The sequence below is a fragment of the Myotis nattereri genome (assembly GCF_964212035.1).
Source record: "Myotis nattereri genome assembly, chromosome: 12".
NCBI lineage: Eukaryota > Metazoa > Chordata > Mammalia > Chiroptera > Vespertilionidae > Myotis > Myotis nattereri.
The window spans coordinates 37,314,769-37,336,470 of NC_138087.1; positions in this window are offsets into that span (position 1 = coordinate 37,314,769).

Below are 21,702 nucleotides of genomic sequence, written 5' to 3' on the forward strand. Positions count from 1 at the left end.
ACTAAATTTCAACAAGTCTTTGCTGCAGTGTATTTTGCAGAGATAATTAGTTTTACTATGTGCAGGCCGTAAGATATGGCACAGGCAACAGGGCACATTTCATGATAAATATTTTTGGTTTAACTTTCAACTTTGCAAGAATTTATAGTCATTTAGAGTATCAGAAAAACAAATGAACAAACTCCAGCATGGGGTGAGGGAGGGGTGTTATAAATGCTCAGAAATACACCAGAACCATTCTATAAGAATATTCTTTCAATATGATCACAGCTGGTCTAAATGGTTAGTACTAAAGTCACAGTATAGGTGACTTAATAACAGCACCTACTATTAACTGAGCATTTACAGGTCAAGCCCTAGAGTCTATACTTTATACGTATTATTTTATTTAATCCTCACAAAATCCTCTATATATTAGTCCCATTGCACAGATGGGAAAATTGTAGCCCAGAGGTACAAAATGGCTTTCCCACTGTCACATACTTAGAAAAGGGCCAGCCTGGATTCAGCTTGCAAATGCCTCATGCTTCATCACTTTACCACTTCTGTGAACTTCTGTGCCTCTGGTAATATTCTACTCTTTTGAAGCTGCATTTTGAATATCCACTAATGAATAGTTTAATTTTCCTAATTGCTTGTCTACTATCTTCTGCCTCTGTACCTATTTTTCTAATCATTTCATAGTAAGTGGTTGGGGAATGGTAGCATAAGCATTACAATTGGTTTTTTTCTTAATTTAAGAAAATTAAAAGTAATTTTGAAAAATGTGTAACATTTCATAAAACAACACAGACCCTAATATTATGTTGGATTTACACTGAGAAACTTTCTTGTTGTGTAGAAAGTTCCAGAAAGATGAGAGCAGTCCTTGGCAGAAGTTAAGTTACTGATTAATAGTTACTTAGATAATGCTGATTAAAACTACTGAGGGTGGAGTTTGGTTGAATTTTAACAGGGCTTTCAGTGGTCCACCAGTAGGGAGATGGTACTCTCTCATTTGCCCAGAATTAACCCAAATTATGCCTGTTGTCCATGCTTAAATATTAATAGTGTCTCTCTCTCTTTCTCAAAAATATTTTGGTTTGAATGATAATTTTGCCACCACCCTTCCCATGAACAACCCCTCCCTGGATAAACAAAGATCATCATCCTTTGGAGTCTGGTACCAAAATGTGGCAGGTGAACTCTGCATTTCATTGGAAATCAAAGTCTGATGCAGACACCAGGCAGAGTCTGCAGAGTTGTCAACTGCTTGCACCTCTGATTGGGTTGGGAAAACAGATCAGTTCAAAATCACTAGCCTCTTGGTTAAAACTGCAGGATGATCAATTCCAAATACCACATATCTCAGTGAGCAGACGTTATCTACACATTTGTTTCTTCACATCGTCTTCTCCACATGTTTCCGTCTCCTCACTCAAATAGCTATTAACAATAACTCCAAGAAGCAGTGGGAACTAACGACAAGCTTCATCCCCTCAGTTTAATAATGCAGTCCTAATTCTCATGTATTCATTATCCCCCAGCACCAAACCATTTCCCATTTGCACACCAAAGCAATCCTCCATATCTTTAGTGTTGATGTCAGCTTGATCTGCACTGATCACCTTCATTAAGAATACACATTTACTGAGTAATGTGATCCAAAAACAGATGCTTCCCAAATAAACCACTCATGGTATTGACGAAAAGACACCAGCATGAAGGTCAAAAAGCCTTTGAGTTTTCCCTTTACCAAAGGGAAAAATAAAGAATGCTTAGCTCATTAATTTTGTTATTCATTCAACAAGCACACTGGCTGTGTGTGCTTTTAGGCACCGTGATCATTGGTAGGACACAGAGATGAATAATAAAACATGGAACAGACTTTTATGGAGGCAATTGCCCCATGCAGGAGAGTGTCAGAATCCCGTATCTGGAAAGGAGGGATGTGGGACACTGTGCCCTGATTGAGGTCCCAGGAGACCTGCTTTGTACTAGGAAAGGGTCAATGTTGGACCACTGACTGCAGAGCACAAAAGAGAGACATGTCTCAGAAACAAAGAGGACACAGCTAAGAAGTGAATAGTATAACTGAAGTAATAACCGTAGAGTCTGTATTAGTTTGCTAGGCTGCTATAACAAAGTACCACACACCCAGTGGTTTAACTAACAGAAATCTATTGTCTCACAGTTCTAAAGGCTAGAAGTCCAAAAGCAAGGCTCTGGCAGAGTTGGTTTCTTCTAAGCACTGTAAGGAAGAATCTGTTTCATGCCTCTCCCTTAGCTTTTGCTGATTTGCTAACAATCTTTGGCATAGAAACATCACCCGTCTCTGCCTTCATTTTCAGTGATGTTCTCCCTGTTTGCATGTCTTTGTGTTTAAATTCCTCATTTCCATAAGGATACCAGTAGAATTAGATCAGTACCCACCCAATGACCTCATCATAATTTAACTAATTACATCAAATAAGGTCACAATCTGAGGTACTGCAGTGGTGGGGCACTTACAACTTCAATGTATGAATTTTTGAGGAATATAATTTCACCCATCACAGAGCTGGACAAAGAGGCAGAAGTAAAGTAGCTAATAGGACAGAAACTGGAGATACCAAGATGGAGCAGTAGACTGACAGAACCTGGGCAGAATCGCTGAAGCACCAGCAGATTTGTTTTTTAACTGGACTCCTCAAGTTCATGTGCAAGGAGAGAGGTGCTAAGGCGAGGAGTTCATCCTAGGAGAGATATAGACACATCATGGGATGCTAGAGCAGAATAGCTAACCTGTGTGGACGAGTGGCTGGTTTTTAAAGAACACAGAAAGGAACTACACTGGGTCACAATGGAGGCCTGTTCACCCTGTTCCCCTTTTTCCTCTGATACCACAAGGATCTGACAATGAAAAGACATGGTTACCTTCTCATACTCAATCTTAACCATTCATAAGATCCTAACCTTATAGGAGCTCCTTTGGGGTCCTATAATACAAAAATTCTTCTAACACTTTGAAAACCACTTGCTTTTACTTGTTGGTATGTGTGTGTGTCTGTGTGGTGGTAAATGATGCTCATACATTTACTACCTGCTGTGTGAAGGGCATTCTTCTTGTTTGCTTAAAACAAACAAACAAAATCTTATTCCTTTTCCTATAATTTCCTAGTATTTTCTCTCATTCAATTTTCATAGGAATACTTCCTTATCCTAATATTTTCTAGTATTGGTAAATCAGCGTGTCTTCTTAATCTTTTCTCCAGATTATATTTCAAATCAGTCCACTTTGTTCCAACTGCATTGCCCCTTCTATTACTATAGTACAGGTCAGTGGTTCTCAGAGTGTGGCTTCCAGAAAGCAGCATCAGCATCATTGAGATCTTGTTAGAAATGCAAATTCTTCACCTGCATCACCATCACACATACAGAATCAGAAACTCTAGGAATGGGGTCAAGAAATCTGTGTTTTAACACCCTCTGAGTAATTCTGATCACTAGGCCAATGTCATTTCTCACCTGGTCTGATGCACTGGCCTGCCAAGTAATATCCCCCTATATTCACTGCCTATTCTCCACAGAAGAGTTAGGGTGACTTCCTCCAAATGTCAATCAGATTGTCTCATTCCCATGCTTAAAACTTTAAAGCAAAGGCACTTACAGTAAAAGTGAAGTTTTCACTCAAACATCTAAGGCCTTGGCTGATTGTCCCTTTCTGATATTCTACCTCTTACTTTGTCACTTTCCCCCTTGCCCACCACTCTTTGGGAATACTGGCATTTAGCTGATGAAACATGCTAAGTCAACCCTGTTTGTTTTTCTATCCTTAGTACCTGGTACAGAAGAGACATGTACTGTATATTTATTGAATAAATCATTTAATTGGGGAAAATATCCCTACCTACCTTATTTACCTTGTTTATAATTTTATTGAATCCAAATTTGCCCCTTCTTAGGTTTTATCTACTTATATTATCTCCAGATGCTTACATCCTTTGGTTCATTTCAGTTTACCATTGGTAAACTCTATGAAGTATTAATTAATAAAGTACCTATTAGCACAATAACACATGGACTCATCTCTAGAAGTTCATAAGCTATAGAAAAGCAGACATGTAACCACCTTCTTAAAAAATCTTTATGCTAGGTGCCATAATACATGGTAATGAAGGTAATATTTGATCTGGGTCCAAAAAGAAGAGTTCTCAGAATAAAGAATTACATAAGGATATTCCTCACAGAGGAACAGCAGGTGCAAAAGCACTGAGCTATTAAGTAAACAAAGATAATAAGTTCAGAGTGGTTCAGTCTTGGAGAAAAGAAGCTACACATGAGGTTGAAGAGTTAGAGCAGACCCTATATATAGTGAATGACGCTTTAAGCAAGTGAAACTCAGATTTCACTCTGTAGAAAATGGGAAGTTCCACATTATTTTCCATAGTAGCTGCACCATTTTGTATTCCCACCAACAGTATACAAAGATTCCAATTTCTCTTCATCCTTGCCAATACTTTTCTTTTGTTTTGCTTTTTTATAATAGCCATCCTAACAGATATGTAGTAATATGTCATTGTGGTTTTGATTTACATTTCCCTGATGATTTGTGACATTGAACATATTTCCATGGAAGAAATCAGATTTTTATTCTGGATGGGGGAGGACCATATTTGAGTTTAGGGTCCCTCTGGTGGTAATATGGGGGATGGACTAGAAAGAGAGGAGACAAGAGGCATGAAGCCCATTTAGGAGGCTATAATTTCTGAACCTTCTCTTCTCTTTTCCCTTTTTACTTTTGTGGAAGATGCCTGTCCTCATCACTTTAGACAAGGTAATGGTCAACATTGTCTTTCTGTTTTCTTTGGTGACTGAGTGTAGTTCCAAGTCTTGTCAGTTTTGAAACTGTAGGGGCTCCGTGTAAAGCAGTATTCCCTTGAGCTGTATGCTCTGGTACCCAGCGAATCCCCTTTGGAGTCACTTTCCCCAGTCCGCCTTTAGGCTTCCACACTCACAGTGCCCCACTGAATACAGGATCACAGGGTCACTACTCCTGAGTTTGGAAGACTAGTAAGCCTGCCTATTCATGCCTTTTTCCTGGTACTTGTGAAACCCAACCTTTTATGATTGGAAGGGGCATTGATGAGAATCTAATTTGTTCTACAGAAATCAGTAGTTAAATAAATTAATGATTTGCCCAATGTTACATATCTGGTTAGTGTCAGAGGTGGTACTTGATTCTTATCACCACAAATTGTTTCCTAAATGATATCCTTCTGGACACATGCAATCATGGGATGAATAATCTATAATAATAAAAGGGTAATATACTAATTAGACCAGATGTCTTCCAGACATCATTCAGGATGCCCTTCCTGACCAAGCCAGGCTGGAGGGAAGCCAGCCTGGGTTCCAGATGCCTGCGGGCAGCCAGAGGGAAGCCAGCCTGGGTTCCAGATGCCTGCGGGCAGCCCAAGGGAAGCAGCCCAGGTCCTGGGTGCCTTCCAGCAGCCAAAGAAGGGAAGGCCAGGTTATGGGTGCCAGAGGGAAGCCAGTGCTGGCAGCCGGGGGGGAAGGAAGGCCTACTCTTGCACAAATTTTTGTGCATTGGGCCTCTAGTGATAATCATAAAGTAGTATGCCTGGTGGTTTATAACTTACAAAGGGATTTTATATCAATTACCTTATTTATATTCAACTACATGAGGTAAGTATTCTAATCATTCCCATTTTATTGACTAATACACTGAATTAGGAAAGAGTAAATGACTTGCTGAAATGCCCATAGCCTGTGCTGGCAGAGAGGATACCAACCCCCAGATATTCTGATTCCTAATCTATGCTTTTTCTATCACACTTTGTGGCTTTGAGTGCTTCCCAGGCTATAAATGAGCCCTCATATCTCTCTGACACAACCTTTAGATATCCTGGGTTTGTATGCCTTAACACTGTGGAAGGGACAAGGATTTAAAACTCTTCATCCTCTTAAGTCAGGTAGGTGAGCAACATCTTGATTAAAAAGAATTTGAAATCAGATGCTTTGAATAAGTAAGATTTTGATAAATTATAATGAACCCATAAAATAATCAGAAGAGAAATTAGAAGGGAATAAGAATGAGAAAAATTACAATTAAGACAGAATATTAAAATATCAGTTAACAAGAAGTTGCACAAATGCAATGGAAATTCCAGGGAACCTCTCCAGAACCCCCAGTGCAACAAGCAAACAGCCAACAAGGAAACCAAAGCTTGAGGACGTGCAAGCAGACCCAATATCAAAACATGTACATAATTACTATCTCCTGAATCTGGGCAAGGGAAGGTGTCTTTCAAAATGTCAACACTGCCATATATTAAAGTTACATTATGCCTCTGTAAAGTTTGCTAACTCAGTGCACACAGGACTCTTATTTTTTTCTAATGATAAATGTATTAATATAATATACTTGCTATTTGGTGAATGCTTACTATCAATGTGCACAAACTACAATGTGTACTCTATGTGTATGATCCCACATTATTAATGTTTCCATTTTTTAAGTGAAGAAACTGAGGCTTAGAGAGGTTAAGTAACTTGCTTGAGGTCACATAGTTAATGGTGGTAAAGCCAGGATTTGAATTTAGGACTGTTTGACTCCAAAGTCTAGGCTTCTGGACACTAAAATTTGGGGGGGGGGAGTAGGTTTGCATAAGTACTGGTTTGCATTTTATTTGTAAATCGACCCTCTTACACAGTCATACTCTCTGAAATGGTGGCAGCTAAAAGATAGGCTGCTTTCCTCTTATATTCAACCAACAGGTGTGTGGAAAACTACAGGCCATATTCCTTAAAGTACAGATGCTATGTTCTAACTAATTCAAAAATATCATTTTTATTTGTATTTGCTTATGTTGAACTACTGACTGTATTTGTGTGTGTATATTTTTGTGGAGCAAAATTATCATCAAAGTGTTATGTTTTACAGCACATCCCAACAATATATTTAAAATCTAAACATGTTTTTAAATGTATACAAGTAAATGTATTTGTTTTGCGTGCATGTCTCACAATAGTACTAGTAATTTGGGTACATATTCAGCTTGACCTGTGCACGTGGTCTGGCATATATTTCATATCATCAAGAATTCTTGCTTTGTGAAATGAATGAATGTCACAAGGATAAATGAGAATGATGATATGGGTTATTGATTCTTAGAAGTATCTAAGATGATTTGCCATGAATCATGAATTATATTTTATTCTTCCATTTTCACATTTTAATCATAACGCTCTAGTCCTAAGGTGGTGTATCTTGCCCAAGAATTCCATAACCTTAATTCATTAAAGTGCCCTTGAAGACAGCAGTCAGATAAAATAGTAATTCCTCTCTTATGAATTGAACCAACTAAAGCCCTTGTGAATTGGCTAAGGAAATGGAGTTGAACACCCCAGAGATAAGTGTCATCTCATTAGTAAATCACACCCCCAAAACCAGCACCAGCAGCCTCATGAGTTAATGCAAGAGTCTGAAAACTGTGACACTTGGGCCACCTGGTTTTATATGTCCTATGAGCCAAAGATGGTATTTACATGGTTGAAAAAATGAAAATAAAAATAATATTGTTGGATATTGGAAACTATATGAAATGCAAATTTCAGTGTCCATAAAGAAAATGTTATAGGAATACAGCCATGTCCATTTGTTTAGGTATTGGCTGTGGCTGCTTTTGTGCTACCATAGCAGTTTCCCCAGAGACTGTATGGCTCCCAAACCTTAAAATATTTGGTATTTTTGTTTGGCCCTTTACAGAAAAAGTTTGCTGAACCCTGATTAGGAGCATGACCCCACCTCTTCAAAGTAATGCCGAACACAGAAAAGTACTTATGCCAACTGGAAAATCACAATCACTTATTCTCACACATTTACTGAGCATGTTCTGTGAGGTGGCCTCTGGGGAAGGCATGTGAGATGCAGGCTCAGTAAGATACAGTGCTGCTCTTATGGAGCTTGCTGTCTAAAAGGTTATAAAACATACCTTGAAAACACAAAGCTGAAGTCCAGGAACAGCAAAGGTAGGGGGAGACTGGTGCTTCCAATGGGAACTGGTTAAGAGCTTTTGTGAGTTAAGTATTTGACATGATAATTCTGTAAAAACAATAAAAGACAGAAGTCAGGTCAATGATCACTTCTGTATAGCCTGGGATTTAGTTACTGAGTAGGTAGCCATTTAAGTGTTCTTCATTCTGGTAATGACAAAGTTCAAGCATCTTGAAGCTTCCCACCTACGCAAATAAATTTTAAAATGTGCTTCTTTATAAAGAATAAAAATTATTTGTCCTAAAGCTGTACATGCTTGTCTCGAATTGGGAGTTGAGGAGACTGTGATAGATGAGGTCACAGTGGCCAGTTAATTGCATTTTTTGGAATCCTTCACAATGATCTCATCATCATAAATTCTGTTAGTAGTGTATTGTAATGACATAAATCTTGATGAACTCGTCTTATATGAATATGGCTCTCTTAAGTCCTTTCTTCAGTGCTGGTTGGCATTTTCCATCATTGCTATATTATTTCCAGAAGAAGCAATCCACAGATGAGCCCCTCTGAAGAAAGAACTAATAAGAATGACCTGCCGAACCAGTTGGGTTGCCCTCACATATATGCCCCATTAACTTGCCTCCCTTAAAGTTTATCACTGGGTCTTTTACTCCTATCAGTTTTTATTTCGACTTGCTCTATGACCATTTGCCTAACAGCCCAGAGAGGTATTTCATTACTGCTTCTATCCCCCGCCCCTTTTTTACAGATAATGAAAAGGAGGTAAATTAGGATCAATAAACATGTTTATGTATTATACAGAATCAGCCATTAGAGAACCTTGAGTTCAGCCTATGCTACAAGGATCAGCTGAGATTCCAGCAAACACTGTTTCCTTCTTCATCATATCCCAAGCTCTCAGAACCATGCTTGACATGTATTAATTCCTCATAAGTATTTGATGAGCACATGGAATCATTGCCTATCTTTTTATCAAAAACTTATTGGTCCTTCTCACTGTTTATACACTGATCCATTTTTAAGACTCAGTATTACCATGCTCGGCAATAAATATTAAGCAATGGCCACATGCCTTACACTATTAGATATTACGAAGGATCACAGAGAAGGATCATGCTGCTACCTGCCTTGGTGAATGTGTGAATCTTTTCTAGAAGTCAAAGAATCATTTAAGAAATCATTTGAAAGTCTTAATGAATTAGATCAACTAATCAATTAATTTTTAAGTTCTCTCTTGGCATGTCCTCTGATCGCTGTACAAAGAGATGACATTGGGTTCTACGGAGAAGGTCCTTCCTTGTGGTTACAGATGGCCCTTAAGAAACCCTAAGTCCTGCTGTCATTCTTCAAAGAGCATAGGAGACAACAGGAAATAAAGGGAAGAAAATGGAGTGAAGAGACATGAGGTTTAGTCCCCCATCTTGTTATTAATTCATTCTGAACAAATCAGCTCAGCTCAATGAGTCTCACTTTCCTCATCTGGAAAATGGAGGGTGAAGCAGAAATAATGCTGTGGGTTCCTCCTAGAACATGGGCCACTTCCAGCTCTGGCCATAAAATGCCCCATGCGATCTCCCACCTTTTCCAAAAAACTCTAAAGGTCTCTGATACGGTGGTGAGCCACCATTACAAAGAGACTGGATCCCTTTGTGAAGGAGAATATGTCATTATTCTGGTAAGTCACTGAGATTTTTAACTTGTTTCACAATTAGTCTACCCTGATGAAGACAGACATGCTGGTCAGACTTTTCTTTAAGGATCTTTTTAACATGAGAATTCATATTCCTTAATAGCCCACCTTTATTTTTCTCTTCTTTTGCAAATATTGGGTGATGTTTGGACTAGTTTCCATTGTCTTTTCTTAACTAAAATATGAACAAAGCACTGATCACCTATGATATTTAGGCATCACACTCACTTCTGTTTTATGGACCTGACCACAAATGTGTTTGGTAGCTAAATACAAATTTACTGAAGGTTTGTGTCCCCTTAAACTTCACAGGTTAAAACCCCAATCTCTAATGTGATGTTATTTGGAGATGGGACCTTTGGGGGGTAATTAGATTTAGATGAGGTCACAGGTCATGAGGGTGGAGCCCCTATGAAGATTTTCTCATAAGAAGAAGAAGAGGCACCAGAGCTGTCGCTCTCTGTCATGTGAGTTACAGCAAGAACGTAGCCATCTACAAGCCAGGAAGAGGGTTCTCACCAGATAACAATTCTGGACCTTACCCTCCGACTTTCTACACTCGACTGTGAGAATTAATGATATATTAAACCCTTATCTATGGCCTTTTGTTATAGCAACCTTAGCTAACTAAGACGGTATCTAAGTCAAGGAGCGATTTTTGTTTTCAATTATAATCTTGTTATAAAACAACTGGAAAGAACTATCAAGTTGTTTTGCTTTGCTTTCTCTTTTCATTTCTGCAAGGAAATTTCAAAAGAAAAAGTATGAGGCTGTGAAAGTTCTATCAGGAATTTGCACTACTGCCAACCTCAAATTGGACTAGTTTCCACTGTTGGACATGGTGGCGAGCCTCCATTAGAAAGAGACTGGATCCCTTTGTGAAGAGAATACATCATTCTTCTGGTAAGCCACAGAGACCTGTAGAGATTGGCACTAGTCCAACCTTCTCCCTAAGTACTTCCTGTGTTCCTTTTATCAGAGAACCTGGACTCTCAAGATGGTCTGGGCTTATTTACTGACTGAGATAGTTGGAGGGTCCTGAGTGCAGAGAGGCTAGACATTCCCCTTGAACGCACTGCAATTCACCAAAGCTCCAAAGGAGAGGCCACATATTTGCAATGCTTCATTCCGCTGGTGACTCCTCCCTTTCTCCCTCCTTCCCTACCCCATCTCCCCTCTCTTTCTCTCTTTTTTTCAGGTCTTGATCCTCTGGGCCAGTGCTTATTTATGTGGTTGTTTTTCACAGACCAAAAATGAAAAACATAATAAAGGGAAAGTGAGACTAGAAAAGATACAGCAATTCTCTGCCTTTCCAACAGATGATGTCGGTAACCCAGGATCATTGACTGTACAGAGAAATAGTAGCGTTTTTCTAAATAAGTCATCCTGGATGAGTGAGTCATCGGCTGTTTAAATTGTCATGATCTGATGTTGTGGGGCACACCTGTGTGAGTACACCTTTCTGGATGTCGCTGTGCATAAATACAGCTAGCTAGGTCCCAATCTGCGCAGAGCTGGCAGTAGTCCAAAAAGGAAATTTTCATTGATCTTCCAGTTTAATTATATCTGTGGCAATATCTACTACCTTGTGAATCATCATGTGGGCTCGTTAGGCACCTGTTCTCTCTCCACTTGCAAGGAAAATGTTTCAATTAGAATAAAAAAATGATTAAAGATCTCTTCTCTTCATTTCTTGCCCTAGGTGACTGGGAGGAAATTGACATGAATATGCAGCTAGTCAGGCGGAGAGCAGGTCAAATCACAGACAGGAACTTATTAGCTCTGTTCCATTTCCCCCAATGCACTCCCACTTTCTATCCCACACATGCATATCAAGTATTCATTGTATGGATGTCACATACAAATATTTAACTCAAATGAAGGCTCCACAAAGCATCATGAGTCCAGTTGTTGCATTATTTCTTTTGTCCTCAAGGACTTACGGGTTGCTGAAGGTACAACTGCTGATGATCAAGTTTCTTAGGAAATAAAGAGAGAGGGAAATCTATAAATATTTGGTGTGCCCCACTCTGTATTAAGTACCTTTATTTAGTGTATCCCAGAGAATCTTCACACTAATGCTGTAGGGTAGATGCTGCTAATTTCACTTCCCTAGGAAAAAATTGAGGCCAACCAGCACTCAAAGTTAGGTTGGTCTGGTTCCACTGTCGATCCCCAGACACATAATCTTAAATGCTGATTGTTGTGGGCCTCTGAGATTTTGTGGTTATTTGTTATGCAGTGAACTAATATAGCCAGTAGATAGATGATGTGCTAGCCACTCTCTCATATTGGCTTCTTAGATGAAGAAAGCTGACGACAGCCAGGAGGCAAGCAGAAGGTTTCAGTACACTTCATCCTTAATAAAAAGTCTCCTATTTCCTTCCAGTTTGGATAAGGAATAAATATTATAACTAAGTCATGAGGATGGGCAACTGGCCATTTATCAGCTGTTCTTTAATACTGTGAGGAGTTATACCAGGACAATGGTGGACAATGCATTAGAGATAGAGTTCCACAGCCAAGGCCTGGATGATTAAGGATATATAAAATTAGGAATTATACTTAAACGGATAATCAGTAATCCAGAGGGCAGTAGTCTCTGTGAGGTTGGATGGACTAGTCTGCTTATTCAACTTGGTGCCCTCCTAAGACACTCAGGAGAGAGCCTGTAGGGTAATGACCCACTTCCAATATGTTTCTTCACTAAAACTGAGTATGTTCTTCAGTATAGCTACTTAGCTCACCTGTTGGAGTGGCTGGATATAGATGACTGACTATACTAACAAATACAGAGTACACAACACATGGTCTGATCCATACTAAGGGTTCAGAAAGAGTGCCTTCACCTTCTCTGTCCTTCGTAGATGCGTAATAAATACCCACTTTACTAACTGGAACTGAAACCAGGGTCAGGGCAGTCCAGTAGGTTGGAATCAGCTGGAAAGCAGAACCTGCCATGCCCTTGAGATCACACAGCAGGACCAATCCTTGCTTAGGAGTGAGGGAGTGGGTGCCTGACCTCACTCACACCTCCATGGATAGAAGGGGCTTCTCTGCACTTGGACTTTGGGGTTGCCTATATGGTTTACTTTGACCAATTGAATGATAGGGGCTGGAATGTGACTGAAGGCTTGACAGGTATTTGCACACTGGGGCTTGCTCTTCAGTGCTCTACAAGTTCAAGAAGAAGAACATGCCCAGGTGAGCAGAGTCAGCCAATACTCACCAACCTGAGATGCAACTAAAAAATGCTGGATGTTGTGTGCCTCTGAGACCATGTGTTGTCTGTTATGCAGCAAATAAAAGCAGGCAGTAAATAGGTGTCATTAATTCCTTCTCTCCTATTGGTGGCTGAGTGTAGAAAGTGTACAATAGCCAGGAGACAGAAAGAAGGCACCAGCATGCTTCCTCCTCAGCGAGAAGCCACTATAATCCCCCCAGTTCAGATAAGAGCCCATCAATAACTACAGTGAAAACCATAGCACTTCAGGTCTAGAAGAATGACTGGTGATGATTAGATTTTACAAATGAGAGATTGAAAGTGCCACTACTGGTCCAAAAACACCCAGATGGTGAATTTGTAGTTCCATTTAAAGTTGCTGGGATTTCATACTCTGACCGTTCTGAACAGAACAAACAAGCCTGGCAGAAACGGGAGTGCCCCATCAGACATAGGTGAAGGAAAACGAAGCGTTCCTCAGGCGGAACCACTGACAAGAGGCCTGCGCCTCTGCCTCCCAGCATATGCTCCGTGCACTATGGGTGCAGTGACCTACCATGGTTGGGAGGTGGTCGTGTAGCTTCTAAAATTCTATACTTTACCTGGAGCCCCATTAGAGTGACAGGTTTGCTCCTCAGAAGGATGACATCATGATTTTTCTCCTCCAGTGAGTGTCTCTTTATGCCTTTGAACTAGCTGCATGCTCCTTCCCAGAAGCAGAGATGTCTGAGTTTCTTTGTGTCTATTTAGCAAGCAGCTGTGTCTGTAGTATTGTCCCTACACTGTTATTAGTGGCTTCTGCCAGCAGTGAACCCCAGAACCCCAGAAACAAAGCCACTCCCTTGTACCTCGGGAGCCTAAATGTTCAGAAATGAGCGTGCTGCACATTCATTGCTGGGATTGCCCACATCCCTTCACTAAGTTTTAAAGCAAAGCTGTATGTTAGGAAAGGAGTGTAAGTCACAGATAACCTTGCAGTCCAAGATGCCATCCATTCCTATCTTGTCAACTCTGTGGTGCCATGTATGGTAGGGTGCACCATAATCTAATCACTGACTTTCAGAGGGGGAGGGGAACACGACATTGTGTGCACACCTGGTGGGAGGATGCACAACTTCAGTGCTATTAAAATGTGAAAAATTAAAGCAACGCAGAACTGAGAAAACAGATATTCTCTAGTGGTTACCCATCCCTGACACCACACTCTTGGCATTTTTTTATTTTTAATTTTTATTTTTTGCATCATAGGCATGGATTCTTATTCCATTCTCTCCACTTAGGGGCTATGACACTTTACCCAGGTGTCTTAACCAGGGCTCTTTTGTCTTTCCCTTTTCTAACACAAAAGGAATCTTTCCACAGGAAGTCTTTTGTACTTCTATTTTTATCTCAACTGTGTAATTCTATCCACTCATTCTTAGAAATGTATGTGCCATCCCATTACCTCTGGGCAAGGCAGCTGGCAGCGTGACATAGAAGTAAAATATCTCTTAAGCCACCTTGAACAAGAGCTCAAGTAAGAGCATGGGGGCAGAGGCTTCCTCATAACTTTAGTCACATCAGTTCCTTGGGGATCAGGAACTCACTGTTTAAAGCAGTTTGGGTTCTTCATTAACTACTCCAGGGTGACAAAAGAATATAAATTTGGTGAAAGGATTTCAGGGCACCCAAAGAATCACTAGGAAGGGTGGGGAACCAAGTGCACAAAACAGGCAGGAGAAAAAAAGGCCAGCCAGTAGCCAGAACCACAGCCAGCATCACACCACAGAACCATCTGCTGAGAACCCTGACGCTGAAGCTGCAACACAACACCTTGTGCCACAGCGATGCCCTGCTGCCCTGAGTCAGGACATGGCCATTGGCACCAAAGCTGCCGGTGCCAACTAATGTTTCCTCTGCTTGAAACATTCTTCCTCCAGACACCCATGTAGCGTGTTCCCCACCTGCTTTAGGTTTTTGCCCTTATAGTGAAGTCCTCAATAATCTTTCTATGTAAAATTGCATCCTCCAAATCAGCCCCTCCTCCAGCATATTCTAATTCATGATGCTTACTTGCATTTTTCCCCATGTCATTTATCAGCATTTGACATACCATATAGTTCACTCATTTACTTGTTTCTTTCTCCTCTCCACAACCCCCCTCCCCATAGAATGTAAGCTCTATGGAGGGCAGGGATTTCTGTGTGTCATATTCTCTGCTATATGTTCAGTATCTCATAAAAAGCCTGGCATAGAGAAAGCATTCAATACATATTCACTGAATGAATGAATGAATGAACAGATTTTCAATTGTTCCTGATTATTTGGGTCACTAATGATCAATTCAAAGTCTGTGGAGGGAGTAGTTGATTAGTTGAGTCCAGGTAATATGCTCAGGCCCCAGCTACAAGCAAGGCTGGAAAAAATATTGTTTTCTATGATAATATTTGTTTGTGCTTCATGGCTTACTTGGGCTAGTTATCTGAATTTCTTCCCCACTCTACCTGTCTCAATTCTTTCTCCTCCTCATTTCTTATAATGCTTTCAAAGAGGTGTTTCTATAGCACAAATTTAATGATGAAAAAATTAATTATATCATTTTCAAATTTAAAACCTCTCAGTCTCCCCTCTCCTCTTCACCTGTAGGCTAAAGACAAAACTATTTGCTATGGCATAGAAGACCCTCCAATTGATTACTGCCTACCCTCTCTTCTTGCTGTCCAAAATGCTCCCTCTCTGATATCTGCTTGATGAGCACCTGGTCTCTTACTACTTTCCCCCAAACCCTTGTCTACTGGGGTTCACAATCTCTGACCCCATGCCCACCCTTCTCCAGCCCCAAGAAACTCTCACTGTCACTGGAACAGCTCTTGTCGCCAGCTGAGTTTCTTTTTTTCATTAATTCATTGACAACATCTACCAAAAGTCTTCAGTACGCCATGTACTGAGCCATGTGCTGGTGGTTCAATGATGTATGAGGCAGACCTGACACTACCCTAAAGGAGCTTAAATAAGAAAACAACATGTAAATGGTTCATCAATAAGCGCCCTGAAAGCAAAATACAAAGTCCTTTAATAACATCTAATAGGGAATGTTAGTTGGATAGCTTAAATCTCACCTGAGACCGGAAGGGTGAACTGAGGTAGAAGGTTGGGAGTCGCTGGTGGCAGTGTGACATAGGAGTTAAGGAAAGAATAAGAAAAAGTTTCAGGCAGGGATGTCAGGTCTGAGGTCCCTGATTTAGAAAGACGTTTAGAAAGGTCCCTGATTTTACACACTCAGGAAGCCAACAGAAGGTGATGGATGGGGAGCCTGGTGAGAGAAAAGAGCTTCCTAGGCCATATCAAGAACTTCGGATGTCATTCTAAAGAACAACAGGAAGCTATCTAAGAATTTTAAGCAAGAGAAGCCCCTGATATGATGTGCATATTAAATATATCCCTCTCTGGTGTTAAGTATGGTTAGAGAAAGACAAGAGCAGAAATGGGGAAGCCATTGAGAGTCACTATTGCAGTCTGGGTATAACTGATTGTGATGCCAATGGACCAGGCTAGTGGCAGTGAGGATGGACATGGGAGGTATTTAGGAAGTGATTACACTGGTTAATGATTGAGTGTGGGGTGTGAAGCCAATAAAAGTGCCCAGAAGGATTCAAAAGTTCCTCATTTAAAAACTATGTCTAATTCCCCTGAATCTTTGCTACTCACGGGTAGTTCCTAGGCCGATGGCACGGAAAAGCAGACTACTGAAAGGGAATCTGCACTTAGGCAAGATCCTAAGCATACTCAAGTTAGAAAAGCACTAGCCTAGATGTTGCATTTGTAATTGTAACACAAGCAGTTTCATAGAACACTGCTTGTGTTCATATATAAATGTGTGTACAAACACACATTAAGACTCATGCAAATAAAGCGAGCAATAGGCAAATATTTGTACAGACTGGACCTTTATAAATCGCCATAGAAGACAATTTGCAAAATGGTACATTTCCCTGTTCTGAAAAAAAGACTGTCTACAAGATTTACAGGGGAGGCATTTGTCTTTTCCAGACAATGATAACCAGAATAACACAGAAATAGCAAAAATAAAATACTAAGTAAGATGATATTATGGGTAGGTATGTTTCCCTGTGATAGCTGGGAGTCTGTCTATGGACTGGTGGCTGTGTGAAGCCTTTGAGTACAACCAGTATAGTAAATTGGATTGACTGTGCTGGCTCCATTGGAATATTCCTGCCTTGTTCAATGAAAGACTATATGAGAGAAATGAAACTAATATAGAAAAAGGGTGGCCACATGTCATTTATTAAAAGCAGCACAGTCTGCTCACTGGCCTTTCTTGCCCCATAGTGTTTTACTGGAAAATGAGTTAACTAATAGGCTAACTGAATGCTATCTGATAAGCATCCACACATCTACAAATGTGTGTGTGCGCGCGCGCACGCTTTACGCTGATCACACCTCAGGAGCTCTTGTGCTCTGAGGAAGGAGGAGGGAGTGGGGGTGCTGTTGAAAACTACCTTCCCACTAGTTTCTGAGTCCTCGCTGGCCACCCTGGATCTCGGCCCACCCTAGCTCGCTGAGATGTGCCTGTCATTTCTGACTGGGTGTGATTATATCAGCCCAGTGACTTGTCGGGTCCCAAAGAAATTAAAAAAAGGAAAAGTCCAGATGGTGACATTTGTGGTGAAAAAGAAAAGTGTCTTTTTCAGTCAAGCTGCCTTCCAATTATTTAAATTTATTCAGATTTTATTTATTTATTTGCGATTTTCTCCTCTAAAAGGAAAAAGTTCTAGGCCTGAAAGGGGGTTGCTCTTGACTGAGCACTGTTGCCCTTCCTCAGCTCATGCTGGAATGCCTGGTTTAACCTGGAGAAAGAGGGAGGCATGGACTTTGGCCAGGAAACAGCCCCTCAGTTCTGTGAAATGACTGTGCCCTGTTCTTCCATGAAGGAGCACTTCTAAGCTAATTTTTTAATGGAATAAAATCCAATGTTATGAATGCCTTGAGAATTTGAGGGTAAAATGTATTCCTCTTTGCTGCTTTATCAAATCTGGTACCATGTGACACCTCATAAATGCTATGATTAATATCCAGTAACATTTGATGAATGCTTAAACCTTCTAAGCACTATTTTAAATGTTAAACATGCATTATTTCATGTAATCCTCATAATGATCTGATGAGATATGTCTTTCATTCCTTTTTATCCCCCCAGATAAAAAAATGAGGAAGCGAAGCCTCAGGAGGTTATGTAAATAGCTCAAGGTCAATGTCAGCAGGTGGCAAATTTAGAGTAAGAATCAAGTCTATCGCCCTGACCAGTTTGGCTCAGTGGATAGAGCGTCGGTCTGTGGACTGAAGTGTCCCCGGTTCGATTCTCGTCAAGGGCATGTACCTTCGTTGCGGGCACATTCCCAATAGGGAGTGTGCAGAAGGCAGCTGAATCGATGTTCCTCTCTCATCGATGTTCCTAACTTTCTATTCCTCTCCCTCTCCCTCTCCCTCTCCCTCTCCCTCTCCCTCTCCCTCTCCCTTCCTCTCTGTAAAAAATAAAATATAAAAAAATATTTAAAAAAAAGAATCAAGTCTATCTAATTCCATTGTACCCACCAAACTTGACAACAAACTCCACAGCATAAGCAGTGGGACTGAAGAGTTAAAGCTGGGTTTAGAGGAAGGTGGAGTTTGTCCTGGATACTAAGGGGCAAGGAGGTTTTGTAGTGAGTTTAAAGGGATGTGGAGGCTTAACCAAATGAAGAAAGGACGTAAGGGAAGGAAGTACATAAACAAAGATATGAGGCATAAATATGGTATTACTTGGAAAATACCTATGGTTGGAGCATATGGTATATGTAAAAGATGACTTTTAAGGCTAAAAAACAATACCATGTTGTGAAGAGCATTTGTCTGCTAGACTATGGAGTTTCTTCTTCCCTTTGAACTTGGAACATATTAGTAAGAAAGGTATGTGGTCAGCTGTACAATTTCTAAAGTTGCTCTTTAGTTAAATGGAAAATAAACCAGACATTTCTCTCCTATATCCTTCTCTCCCCCTACATCCACCTCCCTGGTGACCCTATATAGAGGTGGTGACCCTACATAGAGTTGGCGACACTACAAGGAATTGGGTGTTTGGTTCCCAGCACTCTGTTCTTGGCCAGTTAGTCTTGAATCTTGGTCTTGACCCCAGAGTTATTCTGATTCTATTTGATAAGCCTCATTCTAAAAACAGAAAATAACAAAAGCATCCTTCTGCTTCTCTAACCATCCCAAACGAAGGGTCTAGATATGCAGACAAATTTAAATGTTCTGGAAAGCTATGGCCAAGAGAAGTGAGGGAGCCCTTCTCTTTTGTTTAACACAGCTCTGTCCCATCTCCATCCAGCTCAGCTCAACCCCTGTGCCCATTCCATCTGCCTAGAGCCACAGTATACTCTACCCCACTCTAAACTTTTTGAGTCTAAATTTTGAAATCACATCCCTTCCTTTCAATGCAATCTCCTACCTTTTCTATCCCTCTCTTAATTTTGAAGTCCTCTTTCCCTTTACTCAGTCCTGACCCAAACCCACCTCTGATAATTCCATTTTGGGGGGAGAACCTAGTGATAGCTGTTCTTCAGGTGACCAAACCACCACCCAACATTGGGGACAAAAATAGAAGGTGGTATATAATAAACCTTCCTATTAACCCAGCTGTGAGTCTTATGTTGGTAATTAGCACTATTCAGATTGTATGTAAAACAGACAGGTTCATCTTAGTTTAGTGATGATAATTAGTCACTGACATTTATGGAACATTCCTTCTGCAATATCCCCAATAGTCATCTAAAGAACTGAATTAACCTTCATTGACATTCAAGAATATAGCATTGGACAAAAGAAATCCACTTTTTTCTATGGTGACATGAAACCCCTTAACAAAATGTTAGATTATCTGTCTTATAACTAGTTACTGTATCATCTTTGTACATCTCCCTTAATCCCACTCTCTGTAAGGCCTAATTCTTAAAATCCTCTAAGTCATGTCAAATGAAACCTTCTGAAAGGATATTTCTCATGTGGGATCTTAAATAAAACAGGGGACTTAATGGGTTAAGATCATGCTATCAGGATATCATTAAGACAAGTGTACCCCTGAAGTTGATAAAGGTGTGGGAAGACATGCACATTTAGTACAACTCATTCTATATATTTCAGGGTAGTTATCTCTCCAACAAGTAAGGCCACTGCAAATGAAGGATTATCAACCTATCTCGAATTAGTACTTACCTTCTCTGGAACCATGTTGCCATCAGGACATTAGAGTGGATTTTCAAACATACCCTAAGATGATACATCCTGACTAATATAAAAAATTTCAAACTAGGTGTCAAGAATATGCTTTACAATTGCCACACACTGGGAATATAAAATAATTGTTTGAGAGAGGTAATTTGTAATGATGGGAGTAGAGGATGATTCCCTTACATTTTTAAGTCAACAGGACCATTCAGAGAGTTTGATATGTGATCTATGACACTTTGTGTTTGACACCCATTTGAATAATTTGGATGGCAAGGGAGAGGCTGGGTAGCAGCTTTAGCAGTACATTGAAGAGTTGCTGTTGCATGGGGTATGGCTCCCATTCCAGAGACTTTGAAGAAAGGATGAATGAGAATTTTCCACATGGGGAATATGTGGGAGAAATAAAACTGTCCTGCAGTTGTTTGAAATCCAGTGGGTCAACTGAAGGGACAATTGGACTCTCAAAAGAGAGGGTCTGTATGGAATGAATGACTAAAAAACTAGGAGGGAAAGAAAAACAACAAAAAAAGAAAGATACATCACCTGGAATGTGCAACTTACATTCTCAGGAGGGCCTGTAAACAATCTCAACAATATCTAAAACCTTTGTCAGGACAGAGAGCATGAATTTGTCTAACTAACCACCAAGTAAGAATAATCTTCCTTCATTGCTTCCCTTTCTTCCTCCGAGTTTAGCCCTGGTGGTAATAAAACCATGATACTAGATGACAAAAAAGACACAGAGTCATAAAATAGGAAAAGAGAAAAGAAGTAAGGACCACGCCTTCTTTCCCTGCCTTGGGGCTTGTCAAAAACCCTATCTGGGAAGAGAAAATACTGTGATGTGAATTAAGTGTTTAATTAATATATGGACTTGGCACTTCCCTAAGCTTGAGCCTCCATAGCCTAGTATCATGGATTGAGGAGAGACTAGCAAATAAAACAAGCCAGTTAATCTAGACCATTGTTTCTATATAAATGAAAGTTTACATACACTTATAGTTATAAATAGGTGTATATATCAGTTTGAGGAAGTTGGTTTGTTTGTTTTTAAGGATGTGAAATACTTGAGTAGTCTACTTACTTAGAGGAAAGAATTAGTAGAGAGGGAGAGATTTCAGTTTTAAGAGTGGAGAAAATTGATGGTGCAAGTCCTTAAAGAGGCTAGAAGAGAGATATTCTAGTGAAATAATTGTTTTGGAAATGAGGAAATATATTGTCCTCTGAGACTGGAGATAAATAATTTAGGACAGTTGGGGATATAATGTAGTTAAGTCTGGAGTTTGAGTGTAAAATATTGAGGGAGTCATACAGCCAAAAGAGCATTCTCATCTAGTTTTGTTAGAGGATTCTCAGTGCCAGTAGCTAAGGAATGGGCGTGGCACTGCGGTGTCTAAGAAAAGAATCAGAACACTCATGGAGGCATCCTGGAAGGTTTCTATATTTTAGCATTTCTGATTCATCTTTTCAATCCCACAGTCCCGTGCCTTCTGGGGACATCTTTCTCCCATCTCTCTCTTTTCC